Below are 22,069 nucleotides of genomic sequence, written 5' to 3'. Positions count from 1 at the left end.
TTCCTCGGGCCCGCCAAGGCCAGTGCACCCAGGGAGTGTCCCTGCCTTTCCTCCTCTCCCCTTCCCTCCATTCTCCCCTTCTCTGCCTGCAGCATTCACTCCTCCCCTTCCCTCCCCCAGGGGGCCAGGACGGTGCCCCAGCTTCAGCCTGAGCTACTGGACAGAAAGCAGAGGAGACGCAGGTGTCCCTGAGCCCTCTTGGGGGGACCAGTGTCCTCCCCCGCCTGCTTCTCAGCCGGCCTGTCCCAGGGCGGGGCTTCACCTTGGAGAGGTTCAGGTAGGCGGGACGTGGGGGGGAGAAGCCCTGCAGTGTCCTTCCCTGCTTCCCATCCCAGAAGAGAAGAGCTCCTTACTTTCCGCCTTGCACTACTTCTTGTTCTTAGAGGATCATTTTAAAGATTTATTTTGTCCTTAGAATTTATGTCTGTGCAATTCCACATGCAAAATACCATTTTTTTTTAACTGTCTGAAGATTTCTTGCCACGTTAGGTCCGTTTGTTACTTTTTATTTCCAATTCGTAGCGATTCCTTTCTTGCTCTTGACAATCTAATTTTCTTTTATTAAAAATTGGTAAAACGTTTATATTGTTCCAGAGTAAAAGTTACACATCTCAAGGCCTTCCCACCCAGTCTCACCTCTGTTCTCGTCCCCTCCTGCACGCTGTCCCTCCCCTCTGGAAGTCTCTATTAGTTTGGGTTTATCCTTCCATTGTTTCCTTTAGAACATGTGGGCAGGCGCACCTCGTCCGCTCGGGCCCTGGGCCCGGCACCCTCTAAGCCCGGTCCCAAACTTTGCTCCTCGCATGAGGCACGTGTCCTGGGCACCACGGCAGCTGGCCCCTAATTCCCTCCCTCACTCTCACCCACGGCTGCACTGTACTCCTTATAGTACCTTCCAGGATTTAGTCAAACAATCCCTTTTGGTGGGTGTCTTAGTTTGCAAGCTGCAGGAACATGATACATCTGAAACAGAATGTCTTTTAAAAGGGGGGATTTCTTAAGTTGCAAGTTTACAGTTCTAAGGCTATGGAAATGTCCAAATTAAGGCAAACGATGAAAATGTTCACATTAAGGCATCCATGAAAAGATACCTCTGTTCAAGAAGGCCAGTGACGATCAGGGTTTCCTCTCTCAGCTAGACGGGCATATGGTGACATCTGCTGGTTTTCTGTCCAGGAATCTCCTGTGGCTTCCCTGGGGCTCTGTCTGTTCTGTTGCCTTGTCAGTTCTGGTGGCTCTGAAGCTTTTCCCAAAATAGTTCCCTCTTCATGGGCTCCAGTAAACAAGCCCACCTGGAATGGGTGGAGACACATCTCCATGGAAACCATCTAATCAGTTGGGTGGATCATGTCTCCATGGAAACAAGAAAAAGATCTCACCCAGCAATACTGAATGAGGATTAAAGGACTCGGCTTTTTCTGAGGCACATAATAGCTTCAGACCAGCCCAGTGGGTGTTCGGGAGTTTTCAGTTCTTTTCTACTCATATCCCCTGTGAATAGCTGGGGTGAGCAGCCTTGTGTGGTCACCGTATATTTTCCCAGTGACTCTTTGGCAAAGATTTGCAGAAGTGGGATCAGAGGGACACAAATCAAATGTATACGTAATCTGGTTTGTTGTCCCTAATTCCTCTGCCTCAGAGATGCACCATTTGGGGAATACTTGCCTCCTCTTAGCCAACAGAAGATATTACATTTTTCTTCCAGTGCTTGTCTGGTTTCATCTGTGAGTCACTTATCATCCATTATGAGGAGCTGATCCAATTTTCCCAAAACTATTTATTAAATATGCCATGTTCTCCACCCATTTGAAATGCCACCTTGACCACACTCCACAGGCTCAAGAGTTTATTTCTAGATTCTCTATTTTATTCTGCTGATCTGTTTGTCTCTGAATATACTAACACCACACCATTTTAATCAGAGAGGCTTCATAATATGTATTACATCTGGCTGAGCTCTCCCTAACCATGCCTCTTCTTTTCTAGGGATGTCCTGCTTGTGTATTCTTCTGTTCGGGAGAAAAACATTTTTAAGTCCTGGAATTATCCTCCTGGACAAACATCCAGCACTTCGCATCCCCAGGTCTTCACTTACGCTGCCTCTAGTCCCTTTTCTGCCTGGAAAACTCCTCTTCATGCTTCAAGACTGGACAAAAACATCCCCTTCCCTGGTGGCTCTAAGCTTGCGGCATGTGTGCCATCGTCTGTCCCTCACCACGGCCAAGCTCACTCCGCTTTCCTGCCTTCAGCTGCTACACATACGGTCCTCCTGCCCAGGGAGCTGTCCCTCCCCAGAACTTCCTGTGGTGGCTCCTCAGCTCAACACCACTCCTCCAGAGAGGCTGCCCCAGGCCCCTTACTTGGCTTTATTTTCCTCATGGGGCTTATCTCTAAAATCATTTTATGTTTTTTTTTTCTGTCATGTATACTTGAAAGACAGAGCTAAGAGAGCAGTGACTTAAGCTTTGTGCTGTAAAGAACCCTCAAAAGTATGAAGAGTGGAGGCGAAAGGATTTAGCCCAAAATACTATATTAAAGTAGGATAAAACATTTTCAATAGAGATAAAAAATATAAATGACCAAAAAAAATAAAAAATAAAAAAACAAGAATAAAAATAAAATATTTAGAAAAAAGTGAAGTAAAAAAAGAAGAGACACAGGCTGAATAAATGTAGCTTCTCTTGAAGAACTGCCTCTTGAAAGGAGCCAAGGCTCATGGGTGGCCTTCAAACCCTCTACCAAGCAGTCCCCTATTCATCGGGACTCACCCATCCCGTTTAGAGGGGCAGATCCAGTCTTTATCCTCAGGGGCTCATAATCCCCTCTTAGAGGCACTGGTGGGGACACTGGTGCCACTTTCTTCAGCTTCCCTATTGGGCACTGTTCACACATTGATTCAGGCAAGGGCATGGGCTGGTGGTGAGACCGGTGTCCCGTCAGAGTGTACATACTGTAACGGTGTGACATTTTGTATATCCTGGAGGGAGGACTGCCCCGTGTATGATAGCGGAGGCTGGGGCCGGCTAATGGAGTGTGGGGCTCCGTATTAGGGGAATGGGGAAACTTATTTACTGATGGATAGGAAAGCAGAGAGGAGGGAAGTGGGAATAGGGTCTGAACCCTAAAGATAACAAGCAAATAGTATCTATTATTGATAACAGGGTACAGCACAGAGGAAGGAGGGGGGTAGGGCGGTGTACCCTAATGATAGCAACAGGTACATTTATTTTACTTTTAATTCTGAATAAATGGGCCCAGCCATCAAAGAAATGTTAAGTGAACATGGAATGGATTTATTTATTTATTGTTAGAATTTATTTATTTAAATTTTTAAAAATGTTTGCAAATATGCTCCCTTCCCCATCCCTCCACCACACCCTCCCCGAGAAATCTGTAATCTGCTATCTTGTGAATTTACCATTTCTAGTAAATGCTGATAAGGATCATTTCTGTCCTTGTGTGTCTTCCTTGTCTCACTGAACATGTTTCAAGGTTCTTCCGTGTTGCAGCACGTCTCACTGCTTCATATTTCTCATGGCCAGCAATATTCTCCTGTGTGCATGTACCCATTTTGTTTATCCACTCACTTGTTGATGGACATTTCTGCTCCACCTTTTGGGTATGGTGAATAATGCTGCCATAAACACTGGTGTTCAAGTTAAAAATAATAATAAAAAGAACACATCCTTTGCAACAGTTTTAGATTAATGACAGCCTTTAGGGTTTGATCTAGGGAGGGCAAAACATGTCAGAATTTGTCAGGTTGGAACACTGTGTTGAATAGGAAAATGGGTTATTGTGAAATAATAGTTGGTTCCTTATTTAACCAAAGTGACAACAAAGTGTCTTCTAAATTAATGGATGATAAGGTCAACCTAAAATTCAACAAGGAATTCGATGATATTGTGAGTTATTGATTATATATCAAGAATGGAATGATCATATGGCAAGAATATTCGTGTTTGTATGGAGTTATGTTCAATAAAAAAATAAAAAGAAGGGGCTCTTTGACTCACTCTGTGAGGTGCAGGGTACCTCAGTTCTCTGTATCCCGCCAAGGCCAGTGGCAGCATCAACGCTGGTCTCTGTGGGGGAGGCAGGGCTGAGGGCTCCTTTTGGGGGGCTGGGGGGCTGGGAGAGGGCACACCAGCTAGGGGAGGAGCCAGGGTGCTCTGCAGCGAGGCCCCGCCCAGGCATGACAGCAGGAGCACTGGGCTTCTGGGGGTGCGGGGAGAAGGGCCTGGTGGCCTCGAGGTGTCCGACACTGCCCGACCCTGCAGAGCGGAGGCTGCAGCCCTGCACGCGCAGGAGGGGCTTCAGCAACACGAAGCCTCCGGGGACCCCACCTGGCCTCTGCCCGTGATTCTGACTTAGGGGGAAGCTCCCGCCCATTTTGCATCTCTGCAGACACAGGCTGGGCTGAGTCTGGGCTGAGTAGGGCCAGGCGCGCCCCCAGCCCCAGGCATGAAGCCGCTGGCCCCGCCTGCCCCGCGGGATGAGGCGCCACGCACTCTGCTGGGTGGGCCTTGGGCAGCAGGGCCCTGCGTCCGGCCCATCCTGGAGGTGTCTTGTTGCCCTAGAAGGATGGACGCGCCCTGTGGGGTGGGTGCTCGGCTGCAGTGCCCACCGTGGAGTCGCCAGGGACATCAGGGGGCTTTTCTCCAGGCTTCGGTGCTTCCCAGCCCACCAGCCCCTGACCACTGGGACCGGCCCCCCGCCTGGCCGCATGTCCTTCCCGGGCTCAGGTTGCGGAACCGCCCGTCTCCTGCAGCGTTTACGGCTGGCCCCAAACCTCCCGGGCACCTCCCCTCGCAGGGCCCAGGGGCACTGGTGGGCGCGGCTGGCTCACGAGGCTGCGGGGATTGTGGGGGCTGCGTGTGAGCCGCTCCAGTCCCTCTGGCCCGCGTGGACATAAGGTCCTGCTCAGGGCTGGGCCGCCAGCGCCCCACAGACCAGAGGCCCCAAGCCGGAGCTGCCGGCCTCGTCCCGCGGCTCCCCGGCCTCCGTCTGCACCACGCAAAGGAAACCGCCGGAACCAAGGCCGCGGAAGCGCCGCGAGGGGCTGGGCAGAGGCAGCGCAGGGATCCAGGGCAGCCCCCAGGAGCGCGCAGGGAACAGGCGGGGACAGCGCCCCGAAAGTGCGAAGGGGGCTGACGCCAGCGGCCACGCTCTCGGGGCGCCGTCCAGGGCCCACCCGGCAGTTACGGCCCCACGCCCAGGCCCTGCCCCCAGAGCGGCGGCGGTGGTGTCCCCGCTCGCCTGGCCTCGACCAGAGGCTCGACAACGCTGGGGTCCGTCGTTCCACCCGCCACCGGCTGCAGATGCGGCCCTGGGGGTTGAGAGGGAACCGGTGGCGAGCAGGTGCCAGGAGGGGTAAGAGACTGGGGGAGCTGGTCTACCAGACCCCAGGGGCGTCAAGACCCAGACCGCTAAGGGGGACAAAGCCGGGCAGTCTGTGCTGATAAAAGGGTCAATTCAACAAGATGCAAACCTTATAAATGCACGTGCACCTCACCTCACAGACCCAAAACATAGGAAGCAAATACTGGCCGACTTGGGTGAGAACCAGGTGATTCTGCCTTGCTAGTAACAGAACCTCACCTGGCAGAGGATCGTGCAGAGGAAAACCTGACACTGGCTAAGTCAGCCCGACCTCACAGACACGTGCACAGCATGTCACCTCCACAGAACACACGTTCTTCTTGAGCAACGACCATTCTCCAGAATAGAGCATACTTCAGGTTACAAAACAAGCCTCAATAACATAAGAAAATACTAAAATTTAGACAGTGTATCTTCTTGACCACAATGGTATTAAGCTAGAAATCAGTAATAGTGAGAAATGTAAAATTCGTAAGTGTGTGGATATCACACAACGTACTGTTAAACAACCAATGGTGAAAAGAAGTAATAACAGAAATTAGAGAATATCTTGAGGTGAATGAAAATGAAAAGACAACATAAAATTCATAGAATGCATCAAAGGCAGTGCTGAGAGGGAAATGTATAGCTCTAAAAATGCTTACACTAAAAAAGATGTCAAATAATTTAAAAAATGTTTTTGCGTGAGGAAGAACAAAGGAATGTCATTACTGCAGGGTGCTGAAAACAGATGGTAATTAATATTTTAAAATTTCAACTTATGTGTGAGACTAAAGCAAAAAATGTTTATTTGGTAAAAAATTTATATTTTGATTAGTGCATTTCCTAATATAACTTACGTAGATAACTTAATTGAACATTATAAGTACATGGAAACTTGGGTAGGGCATGAGATTTTGTTGGTTTGTCCAGAGTGATGCCCCAATAAATCCCAGAGTGATTTGATCAGTGAATAAAAAAGTATTTGCAAAGTCCCCTTTGGGGAGTGGTGAGAAAGGGGGAAAATTCCACCTCCCCAAGTTGAATTCTTGATATTCTCACAAGCAGTGTGGACAACCGATGCTATAGGCTGAGCCCCCAGTCTTGGGGTTTGTTCATATGAAACTTAACCCCACAAAGGATAGGTCAAGTCTACTTAAAATTTAGGCCTAAGAGTCACCCCCAAGAGAGCCTCTTCTGTTGCTCAGATGTGGCCTCTCTCTCCAGCCAACACAACAAGCAAACTCACTGCCCTCCCCCTGTCTACATGGGACATGACTCCCAGGGGTGTGGACCTTCCTGGCAACATGGGACAGAAATCCTAGAATGAGCTGAGACTCAGTATCAAGGGATTGAGAAAATCTTCTCTACCAAAAGGGGGAAGAGTGAAATGAGACAAAGTGGCAATGGCTGAGAGATTCCAAACAGAGTCGAGAGGTTATCCTGGAGGTTATTCTTACACATTAAGTAGATATCACCTTGTTATTCAAGATGTAACGGAGAAGCTGGAGGGAACGGCCTGAAAATGTAGAGCTGTGTTCCAGTAGCCATGTTTCTTGATGATGATTGAATAATGATATTGCTTTCACAACGTGACTGTGTGATTGTGAAAACCTTGTGTCTGATGCTTCTTTTATCTACCTTATCGACAGATGAGTAGAACATATGGAATAAAAATAAGTAATAGGGGGAACAAATGTTAAAATAAATTTAAATGCTAGTGATCAATGAAAGGGAGGGGTAAAGGGTATGGTATGTATAATTTTTTTCCTTTTTCCTTTTATTTATTTTTCTGTTGTCTTTTTATTTCTTTTTCTGAATTGATGCAAATGTTCTAAGAAATGGTCATGATGAATATGCAACTATGTGATGATATTGCGAATGGCTGATTATATATGTAGAATGGAATGATTATATGTTAAGAATGTTTGTGTTTCTTTCCTGTCATTTTTTTAATTTAAAAATTAATTTAAAAAATTTTAAAAATGAAAAGATGTCATATCAGAGTTCCAACCTCAAAACTGGAACAACTAGAAAAAGAAGAGCACACTAAACCCAAAGAGATCAGAGGGAAGGAAACAATAAAAATCAGAGCAGAGATAAATTATATAGAGAATAGAAAATAAGAGAGAATCATAAAGCCCAAAGCTGGTCCTTTGCAAAGATCAATAAAATTGATGGAACTTTAGCTATATTGACAAAGCAAAAAAGAGAGAGAACGCAAACAACTAGAACCAGAAATGAAGAAGGGCACTGCTACCACTGTCAGTGTGTGCTGTGAACAAACGCACACCCACAGTAGACAGCCCAAGTGACGTGGACACACTCGAGAAGGAGAAGGCCTCAACAGAGCGATTACAAATTAAGAGGTTGAGTCAGTAGCAAAACCTCACAACAAAGAAAGGCCCAGGACTATATGACTGCACAGGGGAGTTTTACCAAACATTCCAAGAACAATTAACACAATCCTGTTCAAATGTCTCTAAAAAATTGAAGTGGAAACATTCCCTAATTCATTCTATGATTTCTACATCACCTTAATTTCAAAGCCAGATGAAGGCGCTACAAGGAAATTACAGACCAGTATCTCTTATGGACATAGACAGAAATATTCTCAACAAGATGCTGGCAAGCCGAGTCCAGCAGCACGTTAACAGAAGTATACACCTTGCCCACGCAGGGCCCATCCCAGGCACACGGGTGTCTTTACACCAGAAATCAGTTCATGTCGCACACCACATGGCCAGGATGAGGGAATCACGTGACACAATCATCACAATTGGCGTGGGGAAGGCATCTGATAAATCCAGCACCTGTCTCGATAAAAACACTTCGAAAGTTAAAGTAGGCAGCACTTCCCTCTGAGACGGAATGCGTGAACAGCCCACAGCAGCCCCCTTGGTGAGGCACAGGGAGCTCTCCTTTGAGGGTGTGGACAGGACAGGACACCCATGGCCAAGGGCCAGTCGGTGCCATGCTGGTCGGGCTGGGCTCTGTCCACATCCTCAGGCTGCTGCATCCTGCTGGTGGGCAGTGCACAGGGCTGAGCTGGCCCCACACTGCCCTTCCAGGGAGGCCACGAGGGCCATGGCTGCCCACGTCTCTCATGGGCCCAACAGGGCCACAGATGAGCAGGGCAGGGCCGTGGCTGAGGCAGCTGCTTTCAGGGAGAGGTCAGGGACTAGGGAGGCTGGAGAGGAAACATTGGCCCCACCCAGGGGTGCGAGGATGGCGCCAGGAGTTGGGAGATGAGTGCACTTTGCAACAGCAGAAAGACAGGGTGGAAAGCAAGTTTAAATGTAGGCTGGGGATGGGGAACGGGCAAGGGCAGGTGGCCGGCAGACAGTCAAAGTCAGGACTGGGCCGGGTCAGTGCCGGTGGCAGCAGGGTGGTGATGACAGAGGACGGCAGGAGCTGGAAGTGGCTGTGTCATTGGCCCTGCCCAGTCCAGAATGCAGCTTCCAGAAGTCTTGGAGCCAGAAGGTCACTGGGTCACCGGCCACGTGGGTCTGGGGTCCTCAGAGGTGACAGCAGCTGCCGAGTGCAGTGAGCTCAGTGGGAGAACAAGGAGGGACGTGGCCAGCGTGAGGACCAGCCCGGGGGCAGGGGGGAAAGGAAGGACCGCATGGGCTTTTCTCAAGAGCAGAGGCGAGGAAGCCAGGAGAACCACACAAGAGAGCAGATGTGGGCATTGTGTTCTGTGTGATGAAGTCTATGGAGAAAGAGGGGAAGTGAAAGTGCCACGGTGGTGGGCTCACAGGAGGACCCCAGCTGCACACAACTAACTCAGGGCGGGCAGTGATAAGGGGCCGTTTTGATTAGACAGTTGGTGACACTGTTTTCTTGCTGGTTCTTTGTCATTTTGGGACCAAGGTCAATTGTCTAATGTTGAGAGTGCCGCTGATGGTACAGTCACGTGAGGGTCTGTAGGCCGTGGTGGCAGCCAGGGTTCCCCGGGGAACCAGAACCAGCAGAGAGACACGTAACACAGGGTTTATGAAGGCATCTCCTGCAGCTGTGGGAACGGACAGTCATATTAATGGTCATTTAAAATGCCATTTTCTTCATCAAGCATGGTTTTATTCCCTTTACCCAGCAACATATCATCCTTTCATTGATTTTATGATTCTCCCACATTCTCTGTACTCTATGCACTCTTTAATTATTTACTTTCTTCATATATGAATGTCTCTACTACATTTAAAGTTTTAGATATAAAATCAATATCTATTTTTTTTCTATTCCTTGCAGTCTGTTTTTTTTTTAAAGGATTTTAACAGTTAATTGCGTATTCAATAGCTATTAAATATTTCAGGCCATATAAATTGGAGTATGGTGAACAGAAAGTAGAAATGCACTGATTTTTTAATTATTTCTACTAATATAGTTCATAAGTACAAGAAGATACATTTAAAATATATATTTTTTGCACTGGTGATGCATTTAATTAAAAAAAGGAGCATTCCATATTTTCCTAAAATAATTTTAGTTTGCTATTATCCAAACTAGCTCTTTGAAAAACAAAGGTGGACTAGAAGATTTTCTTTCATGTTCTCCCCAAATCCTCCCCAGGAACTGGCATGCTCACTCAGGGCCTCTCCTTGTGCTCAAGAAGATGGCAGCACAGGAGTGCAAGCTGGTGCAGTGTGTACGTCTGGGTAGCATCTGTCGATCACCCATTGCTGAATCAGTTTTCAGAAAACCTGTGACTGATAGAAACCTTTCAGATAATGGGAGGATGCACAGTTCTACATATGAGAAAGGAAACTCTCTTGATTCTTGAAAGCAAAATTGCATGAAGAAGTATAATATTCCTAAGAATTACATTGCCTGGAAGGTTACTGTGGTAGTTAGATTCAGCTGTCAATTTGGCCAGGTGAAGGCACCTAGTTTTGTTGCTGCAGACATGAGCCAATGGTATGTAAACTTCATCTGTTGTTGATTACACCTGCAGTCGGCGAGGAGGTGTGCCTGCTGCAATGAATGATGTTTGACTTAATTGGCTGGTGCTTAAATGAGAGCGCTCAAGGTAGCACAGCCCAAGCAGCTCAGCATACCTCATCTCAGCACAAGCAGCCCAGCCCAGGCCTTTGGAGATGCAGAAAGGAATCACCCTGGGGAGAGTTGTTGGAACCCAGGGGCCTGGACAGAAGGCCAGCAGAGATCATCCTGTGCCTTCCCACATAAGAAAGAACCTCAGATGAAAGTTAGCTGCCTTTCCTCTGAAGAACTAACAAAATAAATCCCCTTTTATTAAAAGCCAATCCGTCTCTGGTGTGCTGCATTCCAACAGCTAGCAAACTAGAACAGTTACTAAAGAAGAATTCCCACATTTGATTGTATACTGTGCGTGGACAAACAGAATCTGGGAGATTTGAATAGAAGATGTAATGAAGTTAAAAACTGAAAGCTAAAATTGAACTGCTTGGGAGCCACAAATGACAAAAACAACTTATTGAAGACAACTATTATAGGAATGATTCCTACATTGAGACTATACACCTGCAGTACATTAGGTGTGGCAGGCACTTTTGGAGAAGTTACTGTAAGGCTGCTTCATTGCTGAATGCAAACAATAATTTTGCATGACGATTTTGTGTTAACATGCTTTTTATTAAACAACTGCAAAAAACTCAGCCTCATAAATTTGTGCCCTCCTCAAAAGGAATATAGTGTATCTAACATTGAAACTGAAATACCACAAGCTAGCAGTTTGTATGATAGCCAACAAATAGCGCAATGGTTTCCTTGGAAATTTAAACTATCCTCTGAGTCTCCTGTGAGTTCTCAGGGGTGCCTTGAGGTGAATGGCTTGGGAGTTGTTGGCACAGAGTATTTATGCTGCATATCAAAGTAGAATGGTTGTCTTGAGGAAAAGCACTTTATGAGGGCTTGGGTTGCAGGCTGAACAGCCACCTTTCTCACAGAACTACTTCTATTTGAAGATCAACTGGTTGCTACAAACAGCAGCTGCTCAGTCTTGGGTACCTACCAGATATTTACTCCAAAATGAAGGAAATGAGCATGTTACATGAAGGACAGAATTCTTTCCCAGTGATGCAGGTCAAGCTTTCATAAAAATATTGGGATTTGTAAAACCTGTGCATGCTACTGCCACCATAAGCTTGATAGATTGATAGAAAGAAATGTGATTTTTATTAGGCCTAAGAGTCACCCCCAAGAGAGCCTCTTTTGTTGCTCAAATGTGGCCTCTCTCTCCAGCCAACACAATGAGCAATCTCACCACTGTACCCCTCTCTACATGGGACATGACTCCCAGGGGTGTGGACCTTCCTGGCAATGTGGGACAGAGATCCCAGAATGAGCTGAGACTCAGCATCAAAGGATTGAGAAAAACCCTAGAATGAGCTAAGACTTAGCATCAAGGGATTGAGAAAACCTTCTTGACCAAAAGGGGGAAGAGTGAAATGAGACTAAGTGTCAATGGCTGAGAGACTCCAAACAGAGTCGAGAGGTTATCCGGGGGGCATATTCTTATGCATCAAGTAGATATCATCTTGTTATTCAAGATGTAATGGAGAGGCTGGAGGGAAGTGCCTGAAAAGGTAGAGCTGTGTTCCAGTAGCCATGTTTCTTGAAGATGATTGAATAATGATACAGCTGTCACAATGTGACTGTGTGATTGTGAAAACCTTGTGTCTGATGCTCCTTTTATCTACCTTGTCAACAAAGGAGTAGAACATATGGAATAAAAATAAATAATAAGGGGAACAAATGCTAAAATAAATTTAGTTTGAAATGCTAGTGATCAATGAAAGCAAGGGGTAAGGGGTATGGTAGGTATAATCTTTTTTTTTTCTTTCCTGTGTTTGTTTTCTTTTTCTATTGTCTTTTTACTTCTTTTTCTGAATTAATGCAAATGTTCTAAGAAACGATGAATATGCAACTAAGTGATGATATTGTGAATTACTGATTATGTATGTTGTTTTATTTTGTTTCTTTATTTCTTAATTAATAAATAAATTTTAAAAATGTGATTTTTAAAATATTGTATAACTTTTTCAATATTTTGAGCATTTCTTTAACTCATTAACTAATATTTTTCAAATGACTGGTGTTACCAAAAAGATGTGTGAGTGAAGTTTCCATTCAAAGTACAAGGTGAACAAATAGGTTTCAATGCACTGGATTATTGAAGGTTCACCAATTCCACACTGCATCCAGCGTTTCCAACTATATGCATGGTGAGGCCAGGTTTCTCCATGTCCCTCAAACAAAGTAACATATGCAATTGATGAAATGCCAAAGCAGACAGGAGAATTGAGCTGTTTTCAATTGCCAGGCACTAAAGACATTTCCAAAAATGTAAAGTAATGCCACTTTACATTTTAATTTAATTTTTTGCACATTCTTCTCATTAACATGCTGAGACGCCATCTACTCCTGGCAGTCAATGGGAATTGCTGGCCTTGGAGGGCGGAGAGGGGGCGGGAGGCAGCTGTGTGTGATGTGAGGGGCGGGGGCAGACTAACTCACGGGGACGGAGGTTCCCACGGAAACCTCTGGAAAGTCCTGGCCGAGTCCTGGAGAGGAAGCCCAGGAGAAGCCTCGCCGGACCTGAGGCCGCGCTGAGGAGAGGGTGCCGTGGGGCGGAGGGGCGACGACATACCACCGGGAAGGGTGCGATGCTCTCCTGGGAGGAGGGGCGGTACGGACCCCTGAGGAAGGGGTTCCGGCGGGGAGGGCGAGTCTGGGGACGGAGGAGCAGGGCTGGGGATGGGCGAGAAAGGCAGGACACGCTGCAGCCGCAGGAGAAGGACTGTGTGGGCGGGGATGAGCCTTCCCCTTTCTTGCTCCTCGCCTCTCTCCTGAGCCCAGGACCCAGTCCCGTCTCGGGGGAGTCTGTGGCAGAGGCGGGTCCAGGGCAAGAGGCACAGATGGGCCTCAGGGAGCTGAAGTCACTGACACTTTGCGTGGGAAATGAACAGCCACCATGATGGGAGCTGCTCTTGCACCCTGAGGGCGGGGGCATCCGGGAGTGGGAGGAGGGAGTGGCGGTGCCCCGCCCCCATGGTGGGAGGAGACAGCCTGGCCCCGCCCCTCAGAGGTGGGCAGAGACAATGGCCACCCCTCCCCCCGAGTGGGTGGAAACGAGTCCATGGGCAGCCTTCATTGTGACCTCACCCTCCAGGCCCCGCCCCCTTCACCTTCATTCTTCTCATCGCCCAATAGGCTGGGAGGCTGAGGCCACGCCCACATTCCATGCTGCCTAGCACCTCCCTGGCCCCTCCCTTCCCTGGCTCAGTCCGACATCGCTGCGGTAGCTAGTGGATGCAAGTCCGCAGTCGTTGCTGGATTCCATGATGTCGCTCCCCCGACCCTTTCCCCTGTCCGAGATGTCGGAAGAAGCCTGACAGCAGAAATTGGCTGCGCTCAGGAAGAAGTTTCGCGCAATTCCCCTTCCCGAGATGTTGGAAGAAGCCCGATGGCAGAAATTGGCCTTGGCCAGAAAAATGTTACGTGAATTTCAGCTGAGAAACAATCTTCCCATTCCACCAAGAGGGAAGAAGAAAGAAAAGATGCAACATGGCCCTGAAACACCGTCGGGCGGCCACTCGCCTGAGCATGCGCCCAAAGACCGCGTCACTGCTGCTTCACCTGCCGATGACACCACCCCTCCTGGCAGTGTCCATCTCGCCTGTGCTAGTTCCCGATGTACTAGTGACATGGCATCGCCTGAGAACGATGATGCTGAAAATGGTCCTCTTCCCTTGGAGGAAAACAAGACTATGACATCTACTGAGAGCCTACAACAGATTTCAAGACCCATTCATGGTCTCGTGCCCGAGTCGTCATCCAACATCAGCGGGAAGGACCAGTCATCCTCAAATGACATGAAGGACCTAGAGAACCAATACAAAGAGCCATCACTAGCCCTGGATTCCAGCAGTCCTGCACACAATCAACTCATTAAGAAGATACAAGAGTTGAGCCAAGAGAAACAAGATGCTTTGAATCAACTGGAGGAAGTCAAACAAGAGTTCAAACAAAAGTTGATAAAGGAGCAAGGAGCTCTAAGACAACAGCTGCAAGAACACACTCAGACAATTAGAATTCTAGTATCTGAGAAGTCTGAGTTACACACGGCCCTTAGGCACACTCAACAGGCTCTCAGGCAGAAAGCAGGAGAGGCAGAGGATCTTGTAAGTCACCTGCAGTTTTCAAGGTGACGTGTAAATGAGCTGGAGCAGACCCTGTCCGCTGTCTCTGCTCAGCAGAAGCGGGCAGACAGGACCAACCAAGAGCTAACCGAAGAACATGAAAACCTGAAAGGAGAGTTCTATAAACAAAGCAAAAACAATGAGGCCCTGAAGCAAAGTAACTCAGAACTGGAAGAGAAACTTCGGGCTTTGCTCATGGAGAATGGGATGGAGGAGCTGCACAGGAAGCTGCAGATGAGAGACCTTGCAAAACCATCATCGCTGCAGCCTGGAGATCTTAACGGCAACTGGCAGTTACAGCAGGCCCTGGAGGAGCAGGCACAGCTGCAGCTACATGTGGGGCAGCTGACAGGAACTCTCAAAAATATGCAACTAGAGAGAGACACAATTGCCGAAGCCCTGAGAAAAGAGCCTGCCTTTTGGCAAGAGCAGGTGCAGGAGTTTTCAGATGAGATGAGAACACTGAGAGAGGAGAAGCTGCAGAAATCAGAGGACAATTTGATGAAACTGAAGAATGAGACAGCTGCACCCCCACCCCAGAAGCCCGCAGCTGAACCCTCTGAGATGGAACGGTGGCTGCAAGCAGAAATCAGCAAGCTGCACAAGAACCTAGAGCACCTAGCCGGGCAGCTGCAGGCCCAGATGAAGGACAATGAGGGCCTAAGTCGTCTGAACCAGGAGCAGGAGGGGAGGCTGCTGCAGCTGCAGCGGGAAGCTGAGCTCTGGGAAGAGCAGGCGGCAGATCGCAAACACATTCTGGAGACCACGGAGAGCGACCGCGTCACCATCAGCCGCGCTCTGTCCCAAAACCGTGAGCTCAAGGAGCAGCTGGAAGAACTACAGAATGGCTTTATCAGGCTGAGCAATGAAAATGTGGAGGTCACCAGTGCCCTGCATTCAGAAGAGCATGTGAAGAAAGAGCTGGTCAAGAGGCTGGGAGAGCTGCAGGAACACCTGGCAGAGCTCAGAGAGACGGTGGAGCTCAAGAGCAAAGAGGCTCAGTGTTTGCAAGAGCAGCGTGACCAGTACCTGAGCCACCTGCAGCAGTATACAGTTGCCTGGCAGCAGCTCATGGCTGCCTATCAGCAGCTAGCCACCGAGAAGGAGATGCTGCAAAAGCAGTTAGTGCTGCAGACCCAGGTAGTGGAAAAGCTGCAGCACGAGGGTATTCAGAGCAAGGTGATGGCTGAGAGGATGTGCCAGGAATTGCGGGGGACACAGGAGTGCCTGGAAGCTGCCCATCAACAGAACCAACAATTGCAGGCCCAGCTGGGCCTCCTGACCCTGCCTGGGGAAGGAAATGCTGCAGAGAGCGAGCAAGCAGACGAAGAGGATCAGCATCCAGAGCTGAGCATCCCTGAAGACCTAGACAGTCGAGAGGCCATGGAGGCATTTTTGAAATCGGCCACAGCTAGGGCTGAAGCAGAGTTGGCATGTCTGTGGAGGCAGCTGAAGGAGCAAAAGCTATGCTGCCAGCACCTGGCACGCCAGGTGACCTCATTTCAGCATGAGCCAGAGGCGGCCCCTCCCACCGGGACTGGTGGAGAACGTGTATCAGGGGACATTAATCAGGCTCTGCAAGGGGCTGTGAAGAAGCTGCAGCACTGCTTTGCAGAAATTATGGAAGAGAAACTACATTTGAAGAATCGAATGGAAGACCTGGAGGATCGCTACATCCACCTATCCAGAGAGATGGATGCAATTGGTCAGTGCATGGCCCTCGACCGAGATCAGATGGCAGTAATGAATGAGCATCACCATGCAAAAGAGAAGAACATGACCTGCTTAGCAAATGATGAGGAAGATATGAAGGTGACACTCCTCGCGATGCAGGAGCTCAACAAAATACTTCTTGCTGAGCGCAAAAGACGGCATGGAAAGTTTCTGGCAGCTGCCCAGAGCCCTGCTGGTCAGGCCACAACAGCGCTCCCAGGCACCCAGGAGCTTGGCGCTGACAACGGCCAGGACCCTCACGCGGTGAACCTGGCAAATGATGTGGGACCTGTAAAGGGAGAGGCCCTCCAGGGCCAAACTGTTCCAGAGACTCCCACTGCCCAGCAGAAAATGCAACTGCTACGTGAGACTCAATACCCCCAGGATCACCATGGCCTGGGCAGTAATCCCTGCATCCGCTTCTTCTACCGGCCTGAGAAGAATGAACAAGTGAAGGTGCTGGTCATCTAAGCCTGTCTCTGACTGGCTAAACCTGGGGAACTGGGGCCGGGGGCTAGGCCCCCACTTTTTCTCTACCACTCCTTCCCCACCCCCTTCCCTGCCCCCCTTTCCTACCACCCTTTATCCCTAGAGTAGCAAGGTGGGGCCCCTGAGGGGCTCTGTTGTGCCTCAGAGACCCCTTGCTACCTTGGCCAGTTAGGACCATGTTTTAATTTCTAGAGTATGAGTATTTACTTCCAATAAAATTAAAAAAAAAAAGACCGAAAAGTAAAAAATAAATGTTTTAAAAATTTTAAAACCAAGCATATAGAGAAAAGGCAGGGCATTTCCATGTGGAAAACTGCTTGTAGAAAAATTAAAAAAGAGGCAAGAAAAGAGAGACACAGGCTCAATAAATGCAGCTTCCCTTGAAGAACTGCCTCTTGAAAGGAGCCAAGGCTCATAGGTGGCCTTCAAACCCTCTACCAAGCAGTCCCCTATTCATCGGGACTCATCCATCCCGTTTAGAGGGGCAGATCCAGTCTTTATCCTCAGGGGCTCATAATCCCCTCTTAGAGGCACTGGTGGGGACACTGGTGCCACTTTCTTCAGCTTCCCTATTGGGCACTGTTCACACATTGATTCAGGCAAGGGCATGAGCTGGTGGTGAGACTGGTGTCCCCTCAGAGTGTACATACTGTAACGGTGTGACATTTTGTATAACCTGGAGGGAGGACTGCCCCGTGTATGATAGCGGAGCCTGGAGCCGGCTAATGGAGTGTGGGGCTCCGTATTAGGGGAATGGGGAAACTTATTTATTGACATATGGAAAAGCACAGAGGTAGGAGGGGGTAGGGTGTAGTACCCTAGTGATAACAATGGTTATTTTTATTTTACTTTTCATTCTGAATAAATGGATTCAGCCATCAAAGAAATCGTAAGTGAACATGTAATGGATTTATTAATTTAATTTTTAGAAAATTGTTGCAGATATGCTCCCTTACCCATCCCTCCATCACGCCCTCCCTGAGTAATCTGTAATCTGCTATCTCTGTGAATTTACCATTTCTAGTAAATGCTGTTAAGTATCATAACATTTTTGTCTGTATGTGTCTTCCTTGTCGCACTGTACATGATATTTCAAATTCTTCCATGTTGCAGCACGTCTCATGGCTTCCTATTTCTCATGGCCAACAGCATTCTGTTGTGTGCATGTACTCATTTTGTTTATCCATTCACTTGTTGATCGACATTTGTGCTCCATCTTTTGGGTATGGTGAATAATGCTGCCATAAACACTGGTGTTCAAGTTAAAAAAATAATAATAAAAGGAACAAAACCTTTACAACAGTTTTAAATAAATGACAGCCTTTAGTGTTTGATTTGAGGAGGGCAAAACATGTCAAAAGTTGTCAGGTTGAAACACTGTGTTGAATAAAAAAATGGGTTATTGTGAAACAATCGTTGGTTCCTTATTGAACCAAAGTGACAATAAAATGTCTTCTAAATTAATGGATAATAAGATCAGGCTAAATCTCAATAAGGAATTTTATTCTGATATGGCATAGAAACTGTCTTCTACTCAGAGTACTCAGATAGTTAAGAAAGCTTTTTATAATCTTTCATTCAGATCAGACCAATAATCTGCATTACTTTAACATAGAAAATTAAACTCCATTTTTTTATGAATACGCAGTTTGACGTGAAAGACTCTTACAAAATATTGTAAACAAGCCTATCAGTTTTTTGGTTAGTATCAATTACAACAAATAGAATTCCCTTTCACAACTTCTACAACTTTCCATATTGATTCTAACACACTGAAACCCAACATTTATGAAATCATGTTCCCTTATACAAGCTTATCAACTTTTAGTCAGCATTTTCCAGGACAAACAAAATTCACTTCCCAAACTTCCACAACTTTCCATGGTCACTCAGGGATTGCCCTCCACATTTTCATGTACAAAGCTATACCCTTTTCTTTAACAAAGCACATCCTGAATACTTTATATACCCACATACCTCAAATTACCAAAAAGATCTTCAATTCTGTCTTTGGACATCCTACAAAACATTATTATTTTTAAAAAGTTTATCAAAATAATAATTTCATTATACACAATATTACATTTTTTACCATCTTCAATCTAATAGGTATAATGCTCCGTTTTACTATTGGAAGTTAAAAAGCAATCTCCTTTTCCCCCCATAATATCTTAAAATTTTGAACAACGTCAGAAGCATTAAACTCTGGAAAATACACAATTGCTTTATTCCCAAGCATAAATCCACGAAATATTACCATAAATCCCAAGGACAATTTTTCTCTTACTTAATGGAAATATGATAATTAGATCTTATCATTTCCCCCAACCTCAAGACTATTTGTATTTTAATAATGATTTTTTTTTACTGTGGTTACCATTACAAAAGCATTACTGGAAAAATTATTTTAATTGGGGAATTCTCTCAGAGCAAACATGCCTACTCCACAGCATTTCCTCCGTGTCTACCATTTCTAATCACTGGGCCCAGTAGACAGAATTCTTTTTTTTTTCTTATGCAAAAATATTTTTAATTTGCACATTTAGTCACTATCATTGTCCACTCTAGGCATTCCTACATTATACCATCTCAGTGTTTATGGTTTGTCTTTCCTTCTGGCTTCATATGTGCCCCCAGCCCTCCTCCCTCTATCATTCTCACATTCAGCTTCATTCAATGTACGTATATTATTGTGCTACAATCAGGTAGTATTGTGCTATCCATTTCTGAATTTTTTCAATCAGTCCTATTGCACAACCTGTATGTATCCCTTCAGCTCCAATTACCTAATCTCTACCCTATGTCTATCTCCTGATAATCTCTGTTCTTAACTGAAATTCTCCATGTTCACTCATTAATATGAGTTCACATCAGTGCGACCATAAACTATTTGTCCTTTTGTTTCTGGCTAATCTCATTCGGCATAATGTCCTTAAGGTCCATCCATGTCGTTACATGCTTCATGACTTTATTCTGTCTTACAGCTGCATAATATTTCATCATATATATACCACAGCTTTTTTAGCCACTCATCTGTTGATAGATATTTGGGCTGTTTCTATCTCTCGGCAATCTTAAATAATGTTGCTATAAACCTTAATGTGCAAATGTCCATTTGTGTCCTTGCCCCCATGTCGTCTGAGCAGATATCTAGCAATGGTATTGCTGGGTCATAAGGCAATTCTATACTTAACCTTCCTGTGGAACTGCCGAATTGCCTTCCACAATGGTTGTACCACTTTACATTCCTACCAGCAGTGGATGAATGTGCCTCTTTCTCCACAACCTCTCCAGCATTTGTCATTTTCTGTTTTTTTGATAATGTACATTCTGGTGGGTGTGAGATGATATCTCATTGTGGCTTTGGTTTGCATTTCCCTATTAGCCAGGGAAGTTGAGCATCTTTTCATGTGCCTTTTTAGTCATTTGTATTTCCTCTTCTGAAAAGTATCTGTTCATGACTTTTGCCTATTTTGTAACTGGGTTGTTTGCCTTTTTGTTGTTAGTTGAACAATCTCTTTACATATTCTGGATACTAGACCCTTATCCAATATGTTGTTTCCAAATATTGTCTCCTATTGTATAGGCTGCTTTTTACTTTCTTGACAAAGTTCTTTGATGCACAAAAGTGTTTAATATTGAGGAGTTTCCATTTATCTATTTCTTTCTTCACTGCTTGTGCTTTGGGCATAAGATCTAGGAATCTGCCTCCTACTACAAGTTTTATAAGATATTTCCCTGCATTTTCTTCTAAAAGTTGTGTGGTCTTAGCTCTAATGTTTAGGTCTTTGATCCATTTTGAGTTAATTTCATATAGGGGCTGAGATATAGATCCTCTTTCATTCTTTTGTATGTGGATATCCAATTCTCCAAGCACCATTTATTGAAGAGACTATTCTGTCCCAGGTGAGTTGGCTTGACTGCCTTATCAAAGATGAATTGTCCATAGGTGAGAGGGTCTATACCTGAACACTTTATTTGATACCATTGGTCAGTATATCTATCTTTATGCCAATACCATGCTGTTTGTAATAAACCTTGAAGTCAGGTAGTGTGAGACCTCCAACTTCATTTTTCTTTCTCAAGATATTTTTAGCTATTCAGGGCACCCAGCCCTTCCAAGTAAATTTGGTTATTGGTTTTTCCATTTCTGCAAAGTAAGTTTTTGGGATTTTAATTGGTATTGCATTGAATCTATAAATCAATTTAGTTAGAATTGTCATCTGAAATGTATTTAGTCTTCCAATCCATGAACATGGTATGCCCTTTCATTTATTTAGGTCTTCTGTGATTTCTTTTAGTAATTTCTTGTAGTTTTCATTGCTTAGGTCTTTTGTATCCTTAGTTAAACTTATTCCTAATATTTTATTCTTTTGGTTGCAATTGTAAATGGAATTTTTTTTCTTGATTTCCCCCTCAGATTGCTCATTACTAGTCTATATAAACAGTAAAGTTTTTGAGTGTTGCTCTTGTAACCTGCCACATTGCTGTACACATTTATTAGCTCTAGTAGTTTTGCTGTGGATTTTTGGGGTTTTTGACATATAGTATCGTATCATCTGCAAACAGTGAGAGTTTTACTTCTTCCTTTCCAATTTTGATACCTTGTATTTCTTTTTCTTGTCTAATTGCTCTGGCTAGAACTTCCAACACAACATTGAATAACAATGGCCACAGTGAGCATCCTTGTCTGGTTCCTGATCTTAGAGGGAAAGCTTTCAGTCTTTACCCATTGAGTATGATGTTAGCTGTGGGTTTTTCATATCATGTTGAGGAAGTTCCATTCTATTATTCTCAGAAGTGTTTTCAACAAGAAAGGATATTGAATTTTGTCAAATGCCTTTTCTGCATCAATCAAGATGATCATGTGGTTTTTCTGCTTTGATTTCTTGATATGGTGTATTACAGTAATTGATTTTCTTATGTGGAACCTTCCTTGCATAACTTGCAGCTGTACCTCTGTGGGCTGAGCACTCAGGGCTGCCTGGGGCCTCTGCCTTGGGCTTTGCAGATCCTAAAGGGGAGGAAGAGCCTGGCAGGACCCCTGGCCTCCTTCTGGAGTGGGTGTCCATCCCCCACAGCCCAGATCCCTCAGGCAATTAGGAATGGAGGAACTCCCTGGACTGCTGTGGACAAACTCAGTTAACCCTTTGGTTGTCTTTCAAGAGTTCCATGTTGAAGAGCTTCCTAGGCATCCTGAGGACACACACCTGGATAGGGGAAGCCCCAAACTTTGGCCCTTAGTGGCAGTAACCCCATGAGACCCTCGGGGGACTAGTGGGGCAGCTCTTTAAAGGGGGCCCCAGGACATAGCCCCTGAAACC

At 45.9% G+C, this 22,069-nt stretch overlaps 1 pseudogene; it reads left to right on the top strand.

Moving 5' to 3' along the window:
• Window positions 1-13,634: 13,634 nt before the first annotated feature.
• Window positions 13,635-17,739, top strand: LOC143676675 (golgin subfamily A member 2 pseudogene; annotated as a pseudogene).
• The last annotated feature ends 4,330 nt before the right edge of the window (window positions 17,740-22,069 follow it).

The sequence above is a fragment of the Tamandua tetradactyla genome, chromosome 3 (genome assembly GCF_023851605.1).
Source record: "Tamandua tetradactyla isolate mTamTet1 chromosome 3, mTamTet1.pri, whole genome shotgun sequence".
Classification (NCBI taxonomy): domain Eukaryota; kingdom Metazoa; phylum Chordata; class Mammalia; order Pilosa; family Myrmecophagidae; genus Tamandua; species Tamandua tetradactyla.
The sequence above is the reverse complement of the archived record's forward strand: the minus strand, read 5'-3'. Positions and strand labels throughout refer to the sequence as shown.